The 20,216-nt window shown below is 42.4% G+C and overlaps 1 protein-coding gene across 1 annotated transcript in view; it reads right to left on the minus strand.

The window, feature by feature from the left end:
- The window catches only part of CRYBG1 (crystallin beta-gamma domain containing 1), a 95,950-nt gene extending 86,583 nt beyond the window's left edge, over positions 1–9,367 (minus strand). The window contains exon 1 of the mRNA XM_059842348.1: positions 9,350–9,367. The gene's annotated coding sequence lies outside the window, so the exon portion shown is untranslated. The remainder of the gene's footprint in view (positions 1–9,349) is intronic.
- Positions 9,368–20,216: the final 10,849 nt, after the last annotated feature.

Consider the following 20,216-nt stretch of genomic DNA (forward strand, 5'->3'; position numbering starts at 1 on the left):
GGGGTGAGGCAGATGTCTGTGTTTAATGTGTCCAAGTCCAAATCAGCCAGGTAAAAAGCAGCTGTAGTTTACAAACCATGTCACTGTGTTAGCTGGGTGCTGTGCCTGCACATTCATCCTTCCAGGCTGACTATGTGAGCTTATCCTCATCAGCCCAACCAATCAATCTGCCTCTCTACAGAACGTGACTGCATGAAGCTGTTTTTGTTAATGTCAGACAAACCCAGCTATGATGCTTCCAAACAGAACCTTGCTCCTAGATAACTTCTAGCCCAGGGAGGTGAGACCCCACCTGCAGTGCTGCATCCAGCTCTGGGGTCCCCAGCACAGGAACAACATGGACCTGTTGGAGCAAATCCAGAGAAGGGACACCAAGTTGATGAGGGGGATGGAGAACCTCTACTCTGTGGAAAGGCTGGGAGAATTGGGATTGTTTAGCCTGGAAAAAAGAAGGGTTCAGGGTGACCTAACTGCAGCCTGCCAGACTCAGCAATTTTTTCCTCTTTGCCAAGTGCACAAATCAATATCATATCCATCCCTATTTTCTCCCCTACTCCTTCAGCTCCTGCACATAGCTAAGGGAGGTCACAAAGATGCTTCAACAGGGCACAACAGGGAAGTTCCAGCATGTATCTACAGGTCTCCTCCCTATACCATGGAGAATGAATTATTTGTACTTTATCTGTAAAACAGTGTAACCATGGGCGAATCATCAAAACACTGTCCTTGAAGATGGAGATGGCAGTATAATGTTATAGAATCTGATTAATAATCATACGGTTTTATTTTATGCCAAATGTGTTTATACTGTACCAAAAATTCTAAATATATATCTTGTTACAATAATTACTGGTTCCTCACTAAATAATTCATAAGTGGCACAGGATTCCCAGCCAAGGGTAGGGAAATATGTCAGAACTGTTAATCACACAGCAGCTCCCTGGCTGTTGTGAAATGCCCACTGTGAAATCTCACTGGTGGTTCTCAAGGAATTAAAATTATGGAAATCAAATCAAACAGATCACTAAAACCTTCTGAAAATCAAAGAATAAGAAGCTATAGGCCCTTCCCCAGAAATCCACAGGTTCACAGTGACACTTGGAATTACCCCGCACTTCTCAGTGCCAAGTCTCTGCAAGACTTAGTCCTTATATCATTCTACCATCAAGCATTATCAGCAGCATGCCCTTGGCAGTGGGGGCTACCTGTACACCTCCTGTACACGAGAAGTGAACAAAATTATGTGAGTACAGAGAAGGGCCACCAAGATGCTTAGATGTTGGGATATGAGGTACAAGAAACACCTGGAAGAGTAGAAACTGGCTGCTTAACAGGAGCCAATCTGTCCTTGGAGGGGCACAGGGAAGGACTGAGAGACAAGGGGTAAAAGTTCAAGGGGTACAGCATGAGAAATTCTGCTAGCTTTCTGCCAGGAAAAAAACCAGAAGAGCTCCTCATTTCCTAAAAAGCAGCCTCTTCTCACCAGTCCACTGATTTTAGGAGGTTCTCTCCCACTTTCCTAGCATTAATTACAAGCCATCTACATGACCCTCCATGAGCCCTGAGAGACTACGTTGTGGCACCTGCTCCTGGCCATAGAGAAGGGACAAATGGAAAATTACGGTTTCCACCAGGCCATGCAACTTAAACATTTTTTGCTTGGTTGTTCATAGTCTGTGAAGTTGGGCACTGATCCTTCTGGATTTGAATGGCATCGGACAGTATTCCTGACCTACAGCCTTGCCTCAACAGCAGTACCACAGATGTGGCACCAGCAAATTTCAAAATACTCTGGAGACAATAAAGAAGTAGCTTACAAAGGAGAAAGACCACCTATAAAAAAGGTGGTCAAAGGATGCACAGGGGCCCCTCTGTCTGCCTATATTTCTTAGAGTACTTGTGGAATCATTAAACTGTACAAGGAGCATTGTAATAAGGTATCCTTACTAAAATTTGTATATTTTCTTTTGTCAAAATGCTGGAAAATGTTAAATACATAAAGACCTTCTTAAGAAAGGTTTTTGATCTTTACATACTTTCAAGTCTAATCAATAAGAAAGGAAATTTAACCTGAAACAGACAGCAGCCCACAAGCTCTAAGTGATGTGCAGGTGTTAGAAAGACAAATTACTGGGTGGTAGAATTGTCTTGCTAAGCTTTAGGGCCTGGCAGGCTTCAGTGATTGCACACCCAGAGGGAGGTTAACAAAGTTGGTGAAAAGTTGTACCACTGACAGCAGACACAAAGAATGCAGAATTTATGGGCCACAAGGACATCGGGCAGAACCCCCAAGATAAGGAAGAAACGAATAAACCTTACCCAGCAACTGTGCTGAACCAGCTGTGACTGGGTAAAAGGGAATTCTGCAGGGGGAGATCCCAACCACCACTCACAGATCACTGACCCAAAAACCCATCAGCCCAAGAAAAGAGAAACACCGTGGGACTGATTAGCATGAGAAGAGAGAATCATTAAGCAATAGAAGATAGGACACCAATTAATATGAGAACTGTGAAACTTGTAGCCAATGAATTAAGGCTTGTGTTTGCTAAAATGTATAGTGAAATGTTTTGGTAGTGTTGGCCTTGTGGGTTTGACACCCAGCACACCTTTCTGCACAGAACCATAAATAAATCAAACACCTGGACTACGTGTGTGGATTGGCCCCTCACACACAGAATAAAAGAACCTATTTTGGGACAACAAATAAAGTTTTGCTTCTGGCATTGGGCTCTACCTGAAACTCAGGATTTGGGGAATTCATCAAATATACCTGTTTTACAAATTTTCATAGCTCAGGAAATTTTTAAATTTTAGTTTGGTTGACTTTATAACTGTGAATTCTAAATGAATAAAGGATTCAGGTACCATGAAGACATTTTATCCAACTAACATTTTTTTAAAGTTTTTATTTCAGAATTTCCACGTACAGTTCCAGAATAATACAGAAGATGGTATCTTATTTTCTTTAAATAAATATTATGGGGGGATTTTTTCCAGCACTAAAGGAGGCCAATCTCTTATATTGATCAGTCTTTGCCTATCTTTCTCTTCTTGTCTCAAGGGAGCACCGAATGAGGAAATATTTGATGACTGATTGTGGGAGCTCACAGTATGGGGCAGCATGAACAAACATATGTGAAGATAAGATGTACAGCAGAAAGTTTGCTGGTGTGACAAATACAAGAATCATATATACAAAGATACACCTCTATCAGATACATTACACACATGCAAACCACTTGGATGACTTCTGTCTCTTCTGAAAGCTGAAGAAGAGGGGTTTTTTCCTCCTTGCACAGGAACCTCTGGTGACAGAACAGGTCCTCATGTTTTTATTCTATTTTTAAATGCAAACTGCTAAAGGAAGAATTACCTAGTATTAACAGTTCTTTATCTTTCCTATCACAGGATTATATTTCCAGCTGAATTTAACTTTCCTAACCATTACTATTTTGGCTAAACTTCAGCAAATCAGACCATAGGTGTAGTAGTGTCCTCGCCCTTTTCTCCTGCTTCCCCTGTTCTCTTTCTCAAGCTGTCTGGGAGAGATTTGTTTCCCATACCTTTCCCAGCCATCCCAAGAAAATGCAGAAGTAGGGGTCAATCCCTGTTCCCTAAAGAAACTTGGAAAGTCTTAACCACAATGAAATGAATAACATAATATCCTGAATAACAGAAATTATGCAAAAATAAGTCTCTCAAACCAGACTGCTTGCAAACAAAGAAGGTGCCTTAAAGCTGCATATGAAAAATGAGAACACAGTTTTTGAAGCTCACAACTGTTTGACTTTGCACTGTAGGATCTCCTACATGGAAGTGTCAGCCTATGGACTCCCCAGCATTGGGTAACATTGATGGAATTTAGATGCCCAAATTTAGATGTTGAAGGTGTCACCTTCAGGCAGCTTTTGAAGTCAATGAGAAAAAACTTATACTTCTAATATGCAATTCATTTAGCTTGGTTTAGACACTCACCTTAAGGTGCACACCAGACATAACTATTTGCCCTCCTTGATTATAAAGTGAAGAACTATTTCAGATGCAGATATCTGAAATTAGAGGATATGGATGTCATCTTGTACATGAAGTAAATGTAACTAATTATATTGACCCTTTCTATAACACACTTATTTCTGTCCACAAATGTTGTCCTGCCTCTTCCCCGAGATCACCACAGGTACAATAAAGTACCAGTCTTCTCTTTGTTCCATGCAAGCAGAAATCCACTAGAGTGTGCAGCATAAACTGCATGATGTAAATCTTGAGAGGATGGAGAGGGAGGGAAAGATGGGACAGAATTGTAGGAGCAAGGACCAAGACAAGGAGAAAAGGAAAAGGCAAGAGATAGGTGTGCTGAGAAAGAGTAGAGACTGAAAACTGCAGTTTTCTCATTGAGACAAGTGGTACTCACTGAAGTGGTATGCATTCAGTATTTAACATTGTTTTTAGCACTCCATGCATTACTAAGTGCCAACTGTATGTACCTGCATTCAATAAGAACTTTTTGTTTGTGCACCTTCCTGGGTGGTTTCTATAGTGGTATTTTATAAGAGTAATTTCCCAAAAGACCTTTCTATTTTGATTTGTCACTATTTCCAAGTGTGGATCTGACACACAAAAACCAGAGGTGCCAAGACTGGCACCTAGTTCGAGTAGGATAGAACCTGCTTTTTCACAACACTGCTTGTTTTAACAGGCATTTAAATTTTCAGTACAGAACTCCTATTACCTGAATGGAACTCAGCACTACTGTGGATCAGATTCACCTGGACACAGAAGGTATACCATCTCTTCATATAAACACCCAACAAAGCCAGTAACACCCCCAAAATAAAAAGGAAAAATCTTTGACTGTGAATGGCATGAGTCCACTACCTTGCTTCTTCTTTTTTTTTTTCTTAAGATTTTTTTTTCTAGATTAACTGAAAAAGCATGAGCAAAGAAAGTCAGCAATTTTTGTGCACAACATCAGTCACGAATGAGGTGCCACTCTTCTCTACCAGGATCTGCCTTTCACACCCTGACATCCAAGCAAGCTGACCAGGAAGGCATCAGCAGTCTTACTGGTTCATATTTTTCAGACTGTCATTTGATTTTGAAAAGGACAAAATGAAAAAGAGAGTGTTCTTCACCCTGGTGTTTACACGGCCACCAAACCCACAAAATCAGCAACACAGAAGCAGCAGTTGATGTTAAACTCCTTAAGGAAAGACAAACTACTACTTTCATGGCACAGATGTCATTACACTTTCACAGGACAGTATTTTTTACTCCTTAAAAATGCAAAAAAAAAAAGCAAATGAGTGTTTTAGTAAGTCATTCCTCTTATCTTAGTATCTTTCTAGAAACACGTATTTTTTTTCTAAGGATCAATTTCCTCACTAGGTCACAGTATAGAAAACAACTCAGAAAAAAGTTCTGCTTTTAATTCTTTGATTGTGATATCTTAAAAGATCTTCACTCCCCTATAAAAAAAATTAAAATACTAAGTCTATTCCTAACGTGTTATGCTTACATTACAGATTACTAAGAATTATACATCAAACTGAATTACCCTTGTCCATTTCCACCTCCCACTTAGTGCAGCTAGGAACACTTGCAGAAATCCATATTCAATCTTACAAAAGAACACAGGTGAATGTTTCCTTTTTCTTTTTTTCAACCAGACAACGCACAAATGTGAAATTACCCATAAATAGTACATTGAATTGAGGGTTTGTACTTTACAAAACAGCAAACTGTATAACAGTTTTCTACATTTTATTCCTATCAATCAACTGAGCTACTAACACTGTATGTTATTACACACGTTTTTTCACAGGATGAAGCATTTGCTCTTCATCTTTTTCCAAAACGTGATGTTACACGTGGGCTGTAAAGCACAGCTCCTTCACCTCTTCTAACACAGAAGTCACAGAAGAGTAACTTAGAGTAAGAACATGGAAGTAGGGAAGAGATACAAGATCTTGGCCTCTCTGACACTTTCTCCACTAAAAACATAATGTTTCTTCAGGTTCCACATATCTTGTGGAGGTGCATGTTCCTCCCCAAGATAAGGTATAATTCCACAGTAGGAACTTTCCTTGGATGCAGCCTAATACTGTTTCCCTCTCACTGTTTTTATGCTATTACTGAACCCTTAATATCTTTTATTTCCTTGTCAAATCACTGTAGAATAACAGTCACACAGGTTTCTTCGCCTTCACATATTTAGCATGTTGATGAAGGCGAGCTGAGTTCATTTAATCAGGGGAGAGGAAAGTAATAAAAACAAGGAGTGTTGCTGGTGGTAGTGTTTCTAACATGCTCAATATCAAATATCTGTGTTTCTTCCAACTGAGGAAGCAATAAGCAGCAAAAATATCCTCCTTTTTCACAGTGATTACACTGACACATCTCAGGCAAGAATCTAACTACTGTCATTTTTATGGTAGCCAACTCATAACTGGACCAAGTAACTTGTCTGGTCTTGACCATCAAATAAAAAAAGCTCAAGATTCACAGGGTAGCATACATTGTGAGAAGTACTGCTAAACAAACACACCCAAAGATAAACAGTTTTTTTTGTCCTTCTGTAGTCAGCTTCCTGCTACAAAGCTAAATTCCAAGAAATCCTCTTCATTTTTAAAGTTGCCATTGGGTGGAGATCATTCAGTGTCCAAACTATGACAGCTGTATAAGGATGTGACCTCCAAGAGACCAAGTAAAAATTTGTTTCATAATATGATGCAGTTACCCACAGCATGGTGACAACTGTAATTCTTTTTCTTTTCACTGCACCTACTTCTGTTAAGAGGCTCAAACTTGTAGCTGTTATCTGAGGGAGATTCTACAAGCTTTTGGTGGAAAAAGTAATCAGAGGAGTTCATCTGGCTGCCCTGACACCTATGAATGCAGGCAGTACAACACAAATTTCATAAAGACAGGAGAATCTATTCTTGTAACTTCAAGTTTAAGGAGCTGGGATGCTTGTTAGGTTTTTATCACAAGATTTTTTTATGCCATGCTGGGTTCTGCTCTTCCAGATAAATAACTAACAGCAAGGAAAAGTACTGGCTACCTGAAAAAATAACATAAGACAAGCAAAACAGCTGATGATGAGACAATGTTTAAACTGGAGTGCCATATAAATAGGTGTCTTCAAACTGACAGCTGTCGTGCTTGCCATGTACCAAACCATAGCTAAAACCACGGCCACTAATTTAGCATCTCATATCTTCAAAGTCATCCCTGTTAACAGGATGCTCTATCTGTCCTATACAGTACTCTTGAGACCAAGCATTACAGCCTGCCATGCATGCAATAAAAATTAAATACTTCAAACCACGTCTTTTGAGAAGTGCTATCATAATCCTCAACATACTTTTTAAAATGTATTTAGTGGTTTTGGCTCTATACTAAAAACTCAGCTTGTTGCTTTATTTTTATTTTTTTTTAAGGCAAGGGTGGTAGAAAGGTACACAAACAAGAGAAGTTTGTGCCCTCTGAAGATGACCAACTGCAGTTAAAGACGGTGACATAGACATATGTGTATTTTCATAAACCCAGCCTGATATCAATAGCAGAAGGATTGGTTCCCTGACCAAAACCCGAACCCCCTAGAGTTTTGTAACAGTGTGACAGCAGTGACAACCCTGTCCTTTCAGCAGACTTGCAATTATTAGACTTCTCTTGTAATTTAGGCCAGAACCTGAAAACAAATTTATGCAGTAAAAACATCCTGGTATCTGGAAGAAAAATGAACCCTCACCTAGATTAAAGACTTATGCCACTTCTCCTACACCACCATTCATTTGCCCACATCTAGATATTCTATTCAGTTTTGGGCCCCTCAATATAAAATACACTGATAAAAAGAGCACAGGGCCCCAAGACACTGAGGGGCTGAAGATCTTGCCCTGAGGAGTGGCTGGGGAAGCAGGTTCAGCCTAGGGAAGAGATGAGTACAGAGAGAACCCATCACCTGCCTGTCAGTATGCATGAGAGGGTCACCAAGAGCCACGGGGCTCTTCAGTAGTGCATGGCAGGTGCAGCACAAGCTGTGAATGGAAATATGTTCCAGCCATCTACCAGAAGAAACCATTTCATACAAGACAGTAGTTAACGCAGCTTGGCCAAAGTTGTTGTGCACTCTCTCCTCTTGGAAGATTTCAAACCTCAAGTGGACACAGTCCTGAGCAAATGGGATCTGAACTCAGAGTCAGCCTCAGTGGGGCTCCCTTCCACCCTGAGCTATACTGTGATCCCATCCCCTTCTGTTTTATCTGGCCTCTGGAAGGCAAAAGAGGGATCTGCTCCTCATTGATGTCACCTGCAGCAATGCCTTGAGCTTGGCCATTCAACAGCATTCTGAAATACATCATTTTCCAGTTTAAAAGTTCTGAAAAGCAGACTTCATTTTCTCTTTCCTAAAAATATGTAAACATAAGTGCTTTTTTCTCCTTTTATAGATGAGTTTGGTGTTTAAAGTCTTTAATAATACATTTCAACACAAAATACAAACAAAATTAGACTACTTTAGTCAAGTTCTAAGTTCTGTCTGATGTCTACTTTTCAGCAAGTACTAACACTTTCATACAGAACTACCTTCTGAAACTTACAGATATCTCAATTTGAAGCAAACACCTGAGAGATTAATAGCTCACAACTTTTTTTTTTTTTTTTTTTTTTTTTTTCAATGTAGGCAGCACTGGCAGCTTCTCACTGCCTGGCTTGCGATGTTCAGATCTGAGCAGTACTAACCAACCCTTTCCTGACGTAGCCTCAAGTTCACCATATGCTACTGTGAATTACCTTCACGTCAGAGGTTTTACTGCACGGCAACCCCACAGTCTCACTGAGGTTCCTTGTGCTGTGGCCACAGGCTCTAAACATCCCCCGGGGAATACCTGTGTCCCCAAGAAGCCAGCATGCACTAGATAGTCATTACTCATGGGAGACTTGCACCACACTGGGGAGCAACAGCAATGGGGAGCACTGAAGCAGAGTGCTGTCAAGCCCTTCTCTTTCATCTTGCTCCTCTACTGCGTCCAGAAAACGCCAGCACGGAACAAGCCCACTGCTGCGGAAGAGTACAAGCCATTCACATACCCCAGCCGCCCTTAGGAGGCTGGTTTGGGCCAGGAAGCCTCCCCCTGCTCCGGGCACAGGCTGACTGTTACTTATTCACACGGGCGCTGCTGTTTGTCAACACGGCTCGGGCGCCGCTCCGCCAGCAGGCTGGGGCGAACGCGGGACGGGAAGGCGGCTCCGGGACATTCTCTTCCCTCCTCGACAGGAAAAGCCCTGGCCTCCAGCCGTGCCCGGCCCCCAGTCCCCCCACCGCCCGCTCGGGTGTGGCGCTTACCGGGGGGCCGGGGACTCGAGGTGCGAGGCGGGCGGTGGGGTCCAGGCGGGCGCGGCACCGCCGCCCTCCCGGGGATGCTGCTCCTTCTTCTTCGGGCGCCAGTGCGGGAACGCGGGGCGCCGCTTGGGCGCGGCGGCGGCGGAGGGACGGCGGCGGGGGGCGGCGGCCGCCCCCTCGGGCTCCGAGTCCTCCGACTCGCTGCGGCCGAAGAGGCGCTGGAAGCGGCCGCGCCGCGCCATGCCGGGCTCTGCGGGGCTCTGCGCGGGGATCTCCCGCCGGCAGCGGCAGCGGGGGGAGCGCGGCGCTCTCGGGCTCTCCGCGGGCATGGACGGGGCGGCGGTGGCAGCCGCCCGCCCCGGTGTATGCGTTTAATAAGGTGATTCCCTGCCTGCCTCCCTCCCTGCCCACCGCCGGACGCGTCGGTCCCTCCCCGCGGAGCGAGCCGCGCCGCGCCGCGGCAGGCGGGCTCCCCGCCACTCGCACAGGAAGGGAGCGGCCCACGTGTGATCCGTGCCCAGGTGCGCATTAGGGGCCATTATCTTGTTGTTGTTTTCTGCTAACCCTGAGGTGTGCCCCGCGCCCCTGACACTTGTGCAAGGCGCGAAGAAAGGCTGTGCGCCAGCCCGCGCCGCGCCGGGGGCTCCGCATCGTCCCGCGGCCGCCCCCCAGCCTCCTCCTCATTTATGGAGAAAAACATGAATAAAGAAAGTCAGCTCTACAGCCGAGGGGCTCAGGAGCCAACACACCCCAAACCTTGCAGCGCTGCTTTTGGTCTCGGTGCCCGCCACATTAATTAATTAGCTGCTTATCCCTCTCCCTGGGAATAAATTGGTTCTGACCGCCCTGCTGGCTCGTTCTCCCGCTGAGGAGGACGAGGAAGGGATTCCCTAGGGAGGCAGAGCCGCTGCCGCGGGAAGGCTCAGGCAGAGACACCTTGCAGCGCGGAGGATCGCGTCGGGTACTATCGTGACCAGCCCCTGCCAGGACCTGGCGATCCCATGTGTTCCTCGGTGCTTTTAGAAATCTTCTCTTAAGTTACCCTGAGGTCCAGCTTTCCTTAGGAAACGCTGTTGTGCGCTGACAGATACCATCTATCCTAAATTGTGTCTAACAAGCACGCATTTGTCTGATGTAAGGAGCTTTTAGGGCTCTTGTGATTTTGGTTCTGATTTTTGCTTGTTACTGATGCCACATAGATGTTATAATTCTCTGCTAAAAATGCTAAGATGACATAATAAAAATGTTGGAAGTCTGTATCCTGGAAAAACTTTAAATTTTGCATTATACAATGGTCATAATCTGCCAATAGCTGACAAACACTACATAAATTGATGGATATAAAATAATGCTGGGTTTTCTGTGGCAGAAGGAAAAGGAGGTGAGCAAGGCAGGGGAACACAAAATATACAGAAGTTGTCTGAACAGCTAAGTTTTACCAATGCTACTGTTTTACTCCAAGCAATATGTACACCTGTTTGGGAAGAAGATTCAATTCTTTTGATTTGTAATTTATTTGGTTAGTGATTAACTAAACAGAATAACCTAAAAATAAATTTTTTTTCCCAAAATTAAGTATGTGTCATGCCAAAATTGGGCAGAACTGGAAAGAAAGATAGATGTACTCTCAGGAACTGCATAAGGGATGGAGAATAAAAGTCAGTTTCAGTAAAGCAAGCTATATAAGCATGAAAATCGTAGAATCACAAAACACTTTAAATGGGAAGGGACCTCTGAAGGTTGTCTACTGCAGCCCCCTGCTCAAGTAGAGTCAGCAAGAGCAGGCTATTCAGGACCATATCCATTTGGATTTTAAGTATTTCCAAGGACAGAGGTAGGAGACCTGATGGCAGGTAGATGCTGTCCTTTACATATGGCCAGGAACAAAGCAGAAAGTCCTGCAGTATAGCTGGATAGGATTTTTGGACACTGGGTAGACACTGTAAAGATTCAAATAGCTATACCTCTTCTCTTACTTTAGCCTAGAATTATTCCTTTCTATTTCCTTGACTAGAGAACCTCAACTGACATAACCATGGCATTTTCTGACATTCACCACTGAAGAAGCCAGATCAATACATTACTATGTCTGTGTGCTACATTTCCATTTAGGTGTCAGTTATAATTAGGATTCTGCTGTACAGAGCAAAGGTAAATTAATTGGTGTTGGTGAGCCACTTCCCCTAAACAGCACTGGAGAGAAAGGAGTCTTGGCCACTGCAGTCGTGGTGTGTCTTCTCCATGCCACTCTACCCATTAGATCCCTTGAGCTGGTAGCAGACCAGGCAGATGAGGGTATGTTCAGCAGAGCTGTGCTACTTCATTCCACTCAAACAAAACAAAACAAAAAAAAAAGTGTTTGGCCTGAAAACATACAGTTTAAATGACATAAGAGAGAAAAGGGAGAAAGGCAAGGCACACGTTTTTTCAAATCCTCTTAGATTATTTTGGCAGGGTCTGGATTAGCATTAGCACCATAGAGTACCTAGAAAATGTGCAGAGTTCCATACGTCTCTGGAGAGACACATATAAGAAATGTGCATTCCACATAAGCCTTGAGGTATCCAGCATTTGTTCTTCAGTGCTAACATATTTTAAAAACTCCTGATACACAAACTTGAGTGAAGAGGTTTGGTTGCTTTGGTTGTTTTGCAAACTTCAGGTGAAATTAAAGTCTGGTTGTTAAATATGGCAGGGTCAGAACAATGAATGATTTCAATCCAAACAGATCTGTCGAGGCTCTATACTTTTTGTTGTACCTGTCTTATGTAGCAGGTTTGGACCTCAAGTCAGGAAAGGCATTTTTAAGGCCATTAGTAAAGATAGACATTCATAAGAATTAGCCAGTCATTCAGGAAACTTTAAATGATGGTCATGTTTATGTCAGCAGCCAGTTTATGTCAGTTTAATCCAGACACATGCAACAGAACAAGTCAGTCTGGCTTTATCAGAACCAACACAATTTTGCAACATTTCATAGTACTTCATACCTTAGAAAGGTATTATGCAACTAATTATCCTTCTCCTGTTTGGTATCATTTCAGCATGGTGAAAAAGAAGATGATTGAGTATCTAGATTAGACTTCACCATACTCAATAGTCTTGCTTGACTGCAAACTGTACGTGAGATTTAAAAAACAACCAAAAAACTCCCTAAAGCTGAAACATGCTAATATTTGAGTTACAAAGATAATCTGGTAAACACAGACCCAAAATTTTTGAAATTGTTGTAGAGCTCAGCTAACACACAGGTTGAGATAATACTATTAAATCAAATAATTGATTCTCCCTTTTTATTGTTTCAAAACAGAAGCAAGCTCTGTTCTAATATAAAAATATTCCAATATATGGCACAATAGCTCTGAAACAAACAAACAAACGAACCTCCCTAAAACCTGTACACAAATTGCAGAAAAATATGAATGAATTATCATCAACTTTGTCATCAAATATTTTTTCTTCTTTTCCAATAAAACAGAGGTGTGAAATCTCCTCCAGAAATGGTGCATGCATGCAAACATTTGAGATTCAGATAATTCACTGTCAGAATATATAAAGACTGTTTTGGATTTCCACACTTTGGAGTTGTTGGTAAAAGAGCAATAAAGTACACAGGGGACAAAATCCTCCCCATGTCCCATATAAAACATGTAAGTCTCAAACTATGGTCCTGAAATCCCACATTCATTTGACACCTAACCCTGTGGGCACCTAAATTCCAGGGCTGCCTCCCTGTTTGTCTTGGAAGTGCCCCAGGTTCTTAGGGATTCACTTCCCCACATGCTCAGAGTTGCCTCAGTCTTCACAGGTCTGAGTGTTGGGTGCCTGCTTCTTGCTTAAGTCTGTCAAGGAGCTAAAAACAAGGTATGGCTTGGCCTGAATCTCTGCTGGGACTCCCTGTGGTTGCATATTAGGATCTTAATTAACTCCTGTACTAACAGCAGGCTCCATACAAAATGCCATATTGGCTTCCATTTTTTTCCAGGAGTTCCAGGTATGATGTAGAAATAGTGATGGAAATGGTAGCCTTAATTTGGGAAAATCCTACCTACAAGAATACATTATATCTCACAGTCATATCACCACTAATGTTTGTTTTCTGGCCCAACAAGAGACTAGAGGTTCCCTGGCCACACCTGAAAAGAGGAATGAGTCCCATTCCATGTCTTGAAAAAAAAAAAGGCATAAATTAATGTCCTCAGTAAATTATCAGGTGGGATACACACATGGTGGGAAGTGGGTGATCACCCCTGGGAGTTAAGGACAGCCTGGAAAATGCAACTGAACATTAGGACCAGGAAGAGCCAAGGCTAGGAACCAAATTAGTTCAGGAACATGGCAGCCAGAATTGTAGCAAGAGTAATATGTAGGAAGCTGGGGAAGCAAAGAGACCCTTAAAAAAAATAGCAGGGCAAACCCCTTAAAGGTGAGCAATTCCACGTTGCAGGACTTTGGAAAAATGACAATAGCTTGACTGAGAGTAGAACTAAGAAATCTGGAAGTAAGGGGCAGTGATATGGGCTTCAACCAAGCAGTAAATTTGGAAGTCAAGCTTTTCTAGGATTGCCTTTTGTACCAGGTAGATGGGGCAAAACATCACCCAGGCTCCAAGGGCGATCATTATTGGCATGCCAGTTGCCATGACTTATCCTGGTCTGTCTGGCAGCCACATGGCTGGATTGCCTGGGGAGACACACAGGGGAGCACACGGGCACTGGAGCTCAAGTAGATGGAAGCACCTCAGGCTCTGAGGGTATTTTGGAGTAGGGGTGAATTTACATAACCTCATGCTCTGAATTTGATCTTCTACACACTTGTGATTACTTCAGGCAGCAATTTATATTTCCATGTTGGATGCTTTCGGTCTTATTTTAAGTTGTCTGGTTCCCATCATGGTTCAATTTGAGATCTTTGGTATTTAGGTTCATCTGTGAGCTAATACCTCTCTTGAAAGCATGCAATGTCCATCTCCTAGGTGCTAGTTATTGATCAGATAAGTCAAAAACAGATATGACTCTTAATTTATAACACACTTATTCATTAATAGTTCTTCCAAGCACTTTGATACTCTAAGATTTTTATTCTGTAAAAAATTCTACCCACACCTATCTGCTATGGAGCATTCCACAGCAGATAGTTGTGGGTAGAATTTTTAATGGGAAATTAGCATGTTCAGTTAATCAATTCAATATTAGCATGGTTTATTATTATTATTTTTTTTTGCTGTAGAATGCCAAAAATTTATCGGAGCCTTTATCTGAGTTGCTTGTATATTTGCATAGATGAAAAGTGTCATATAGACCTCCCTTCTACTCACACACCTCCTGTCAGCTCCTCAAAAAGAGTCCTACAACCCGTCTTTGGGCCTTTAAAGAATCTTTTGCATTAGAATCCTACATCTCAAGGGAAGCAAACAAAATAAGTCATGTATACAATCCATGGGTTTGTGTAACTTCAGTGCTCGCCCATCAGAAGTGTCCCACAGCAATGCCAAGGTGTAGCATGTGGTCTTTGACTTTAACATGAAATTTTATAGTGCTAACCAGAGCCATTGTAGGTTTTTTAACATACAAGTAAACTACTTCTGCATCAGTTACTACCTCCACATAATACTCCCATTGTGATGCTAACAGTGAGAGTGCCCTGTTTGGTTTCAATGCCAGCTAGGTTCAGCCCATAAGTCCAGGCAGATAGCCAAATAGATTTCAGTTATGAAATGTTCAGGAGTTCCCAGTGTGGAATATTCCTCTTTTTCTTGCTAATACATCCATGTCAGTCGTTTTCATTCCTTCTCCAATAAGTTGACAGGGAAAAAAAAGTCTCCCAGAAAAAACATTTCTTTCAGGGGTTTTCTTCTCTGTTACCTGCCAGGTGCTTTTCTCATTCTGTTAATAACAATCCAATGTTACTTTTCTTTAATGATAACTATCTTTCACTGAAGTGCAGTGTCAGTACAAAGCCAAGATAACACCTACAACTCACCTACAAAGCACTTAATTCTTGCTCTGAGTATCCAAGTATTTTGTTCTTTTGCCCACTTCTAAAAGATGAATGTTTCCTCTGTGCATTTTTTAACTTACAGTTTCTTGAAAGCTTTCAGTCTTTGGACTTACCAGTTTGCATAAAGAGTTAAAATAATGATTTTGAGCCTGGTCTCAAGCTGAGCACTAATATCTGTAAAACGTTTTAGGTGTGCTATGTCAGGGTTGGTTCAATATGGTGTTTATTTGGCATCTGAAGTTGTTCAGTAAGAATTTTTTTTTCTCCTCAAAGTTCTAAGTGGGGAAGATAAAATAGCAGTGAGAAAACAGGCTATACAACTAGTCTGAAACAAATTATGTGGATGCTACTCAGAGGAGAGAACATTCCACATTGTGGCTACTGTTTTTTCTTTCCCATCTTAGTGGGAGAGGAGGAAGGAGGTGGGACATGCTGCTCCTCATGGGACCAGAATGCCACTGATTGGGAGCATCACTGATGCCACTCTGTGCATCAGGGGCTCCAGCCTCCTCTGGAGTTTGTTTTAAAAAAAAGTATGTGAATTCTAGCATTCAGTTCTCCTGTAGTCACAATTTAAAGGTATACTACTAAGACCATAAATTAATTCAATTAGAAAAACACCACAAATTAACATAACAATGAGGCATTAGGAATATAATACTGACAAATTGTTAATTTACTGCTTAATATCAAGATGTACTTAAGTTTTCCTGAGCAGATATAGCTTGGCTGAAATGTATTTATTTCCAGGCTAATATTTTATGGTTCTGTGTCTCTTGCTTTCCAGTTTTGCACTGGTTAGTGTGCCTAGTACTGCTACACTTTCATGCTTGGCCAAAAGCAAAGCTATAGGTCATGTTCTTCTCTGGTCTAAATTTTTGATTATTCTCTAGGTTGAAATTAATTTGACACCTTAAAGAATATTTTTTTTTTGTTTGACTAAATCAGCAATGCCATTCTATTATATTTTCATCATATTCTCATGAAGATCTATCAGCCAGCATGGCTTAAGTTAGGACAGGATCTTTCGCTTTTAATTTTTAAGAAGGAAGGCAGAAACTACCAGGAAGTTTAAAATTAATTATTTCATAAAGGTTCTAGGTATATTACTAAATCAATAGACTGAAAATTAGATACATAATTACCATTTTTGTATTATTGCTCATACTAACTAAGAGATGAGCTGGGAAATGGACAAGGATGAAGGAAGGTAGGTCTCTATCTTCAGCAATTTACAGTCCAGAGCCAATGTGCTAAAGAATTAAATGCAAGCACAGCTGATTAAATTGCTATGGGATATGAGCATCCTGTGACAAATCCAAAAGCCATCCAGTCTTCTGTAACCTAGTTGGGTCCTAAAGAATCTGCAATTAAATACTAAGCTGACCAGACGTAATTAAAAGCATAACTGTTCTTATGTATCTGCAGATAATACAGGAGCACTACTAGGAAATTGAAACTGTCTGTTCATAGTTGTGTTTACCAGTCACTTCTTCCTCCTGTATATTACACAGGGTCTATAATACAGATCCTGTGAACACCATCAGCCTCTGTGCAGCCATCAGCTCTGCCCTCTTTCCAGATGAATATAAACCTTGCACTGTCCTGTGAAAAGTTATCCAAAGAAGAGGTGTTGAAACGGCCTGATGAAACAAACCAGTTATTGTGAGTCCTGGGGAGGAGAAGCACGAAGTAGTAGAGCTGTTCGTCAGCATTTGCTTTTCCCAGGATAATCAGTTGCGATTACAGAGAATAAGGATGTAATATTTAAAAAAAACACAGAGAGTGACTGTGAGAATGTGGGTCAGTGAATTTCTACCATTAATAAACAATAATTAGGGAGTTATCTATCAGCTGTTCCACAAAAAGATAGATGAGGGAGAATGCGTAAGCTAAGCTAAGTCTTTATAAACATGCCCTTCCCAATAAGTTATCAAGGAAACTACACTGTTATGGGTTCAGGAAAAAAAAGACAAACAAAAGAGTAAGAGTAATCAATATGAGATGAAACAAGGAATGGACTTCCTTAAACTTCTCTAATAAGATTATTCTTATTTTAGCTTAGCTACTTCCTTCTCTAGGAGCCAGAGTGCCCATCTGCAGGTCAGACCTGCTGTCAAGGAAGCTGATTGCTTGTCCTGGGCCCATGTGCGGGACACCACAGAAGGATCAAGAGTGCCTTTGAATTATTGCTATTACTGCCTTTTCACCGTTACTGTGTACTTCTTACCCACCTGGACACAAGTGTTGCTGCCAGAAGAGAACTTGAGCAGATCAAAGCTAACTGCTGTGCTCTGAGCTGTGGTAAAGAGACAAGGCGGTGTTCCTCTTTCCCCCTACCATTAAGGACGTGGGCTTAATAGGAGTGGATGTATTGTGCAGATCAAAGCCAGTGTAGCTGGTATCACAGGGAGAACCTTTGGCTTCTATATCCATGGATTACTTTCTGGGAGTGAAGACTGGTGGGAAGTGATGGCAACAGAATAAGAAAGAAAAGCAAGAGCACCTTTCCCAATAGTCTTGCTGTTGAGAAAGGTTTCTAAGCAGGTTCATCAAAGTATGCAGATCAAAGCCTAAAGAGAAGTGGTGAAACAGGTTCAATTTAAGATGCTAAGGGAAGCAAGGAATGTACATGGCAAAAACCTGAAGTTCAGGGGAGTGGACTTCAGCTTGGTCAGGCAATGGGTCAGCAGGAATCACCGGGGAAACAAGAAAGAAAAAAAAAGTTGGTCTTCAAATCAAATCTCCCTGAAGCACTAGAATGGTCCATTGTGATTGCACAAGAAGATGGGCAGATACAGCGGAAGCCAGATTGGCTGAAGAGGAAAGTTCTAGTTGAGCTTAGACATAGAAAGGGGGTTACGAGGAAATCTAGCAGCAGCACTCAGGCATTCAAGAGTCAAATTAGGAAAACCACACAGCTGGGGTCAAAACCACCAAGGAAGACAGAGGACAACAAGAAGAGCTTCTACAGATAAGCAGCCCTGAAAGAAAGGTGAAGGAAAATGTAAACTCGCTGCTATATAGTGCAGGCAAGATGCAAAGGATGTAATGACAAATTGCATAGAAAAGACTGGAGTACTTAATAGAAAAGTACTGGAGTACTAGTTTGCCTTTTATTTTACTGCTACTCTGAGCCTAGTAGCAAATTGTGGGGATTGAGGCACTAGCCATCCAACAAGAAGATTAAATTAGGAATAATTTAAGTATTTCTGGACATAAGCCAGGTACATCCATAGAAGTTGAGACAGCTGATGTGTTTGTGAGGCTCCTCTTTGTCATCTTTGAAAGACTGCAGCAACTGGGGGAACTCCCTAGTTGCTGGTAAAAGACAAGTATTACATCAATATTTTTTTTTAATCAAGAAGGAAGGTCTACAGCATGGTCAGCTCCTGGGACAATGAAGGAACAAGTACTCCACATTTTAGACACATGAAGGACAGAATGATGACTGGAATCAGCCAGCAGAGATTTATCAAAGTTAAATCATCCTTGACCAACCTGATTGCCCTCTATGATGAAATGGCTGGCTTTGTGGATGAAAAGAGAGTAACAGATCTGGCTTATCTGAAGCAAGACTTTCAACATTGTCTTTTGTAGTATCCTGGTAGCTAAACTGAGGGGATGTGGACTGGATGAGTAGACTGCAAGGGTAGGGAAAAACTGGCTGGACTGCCAGGATCAGTGAGTAGTGGTTAATAATCCAATGTGTATTGGGTTTTTGTGGCAAGGTTTTGGTAGCAGAGGGGCTACAGTGTTCTTCTATGGGGAGATGCTGTAAACTTCCCCCATGTCCTATGGAGCCAACACCAGCCAGCTCCAAGATGGACACACCGCTGGCCAAGACCAAGCCTATCAGCAATGGTGATAACAGATTTAAGAAGGGGGGAAAAACTGCAGAAACAGCAACAGAGAGAATATGTGAGAGCAACAGCCCTGCAGACACCAAGGTCAGTTGAAAAGGAGGGGGAGGAGGTGCTCCAGGTGCCAGAGCAGAGATTCCCCACAGCTCCTGGTGCAGACCATGGTGAGACAGGATGTCCCCCTGCAGCCCATGGAGGTCCATGGTGGAATAGATATCCCCACCTGTTGCCTGTGCAGGAACCTATGCAAGGAGGATGCCCAAAGGAGATTGTGGCCTTGTAGGTTAAGCCTACATTGGAGCAGGCTCCTGACAACGCCTGTGGTCCCATGGAGAGGAGTCCATGCTGGAGCAGGTTTCTGACAGGACCTGTGGTCCCATGGAGAGGAATCCACACTGGAGTAGGTTTCTGACAGGACCTGTGGTGCTGTGGAGAGGAGTCCATGATGGAGCAGGAATGGTGGCAAGACTTGTCACCCTGTAGCAGACCGATGCTGGAGCAACCTATTCCTGGAGGGAATGGAAGGAACCCACTGCAGGAGCAGTTCATGGTAACTAGTGAGCGATCTCTCCCTGTCCTTATGTTGACCCGTGACCTTTTCTTTACATTCTCTCCCTGTCCAGCTGAAGAGGGGAGTGACAGAGTGGCTTTGGTAGGAACCTGGCATCCAGCCACAGTCAACCCATCACAAAGCCACGAAACACATTTATCATTGAACTGGACAAGGAGCTGGAACACACACTTGTTTGGGTTTTGGGTGATACAAACTAGGCAGGGTGGAGTGATTGATATGCTGAAGGGCTGAGCTGTTACTCACAGCAATCTCAGCAAACAAGAGGATGCAAGAATCATGGAGTTCAAGAGAGGCAAATTCAAACTCCTTTGTAAGCCAGGAAATCAAGCATACACTGGGCTATTTTAGACACGCAGCCAGGAGCTCAAGGGAAGTGATTTTCAACTCAGCTCCCTCAGCACTGGTGAGGCCAATGGTAATTATACTTCTTGTG

This window comes from Haemorhous mexicanus, chromosome 3, assembly GCF_027477595.1.
Source record: "Haemorhous mexicanus isolate bHaeMex1 chromosome 3, bHaeMex1.pri, whole genome shotgun sequence".
NCBI lineage: Eukaryota > Metazoa > Chordata > Aves > Passeriformes > Fringillidae > Haemorhous > Haemorhous mexicanus.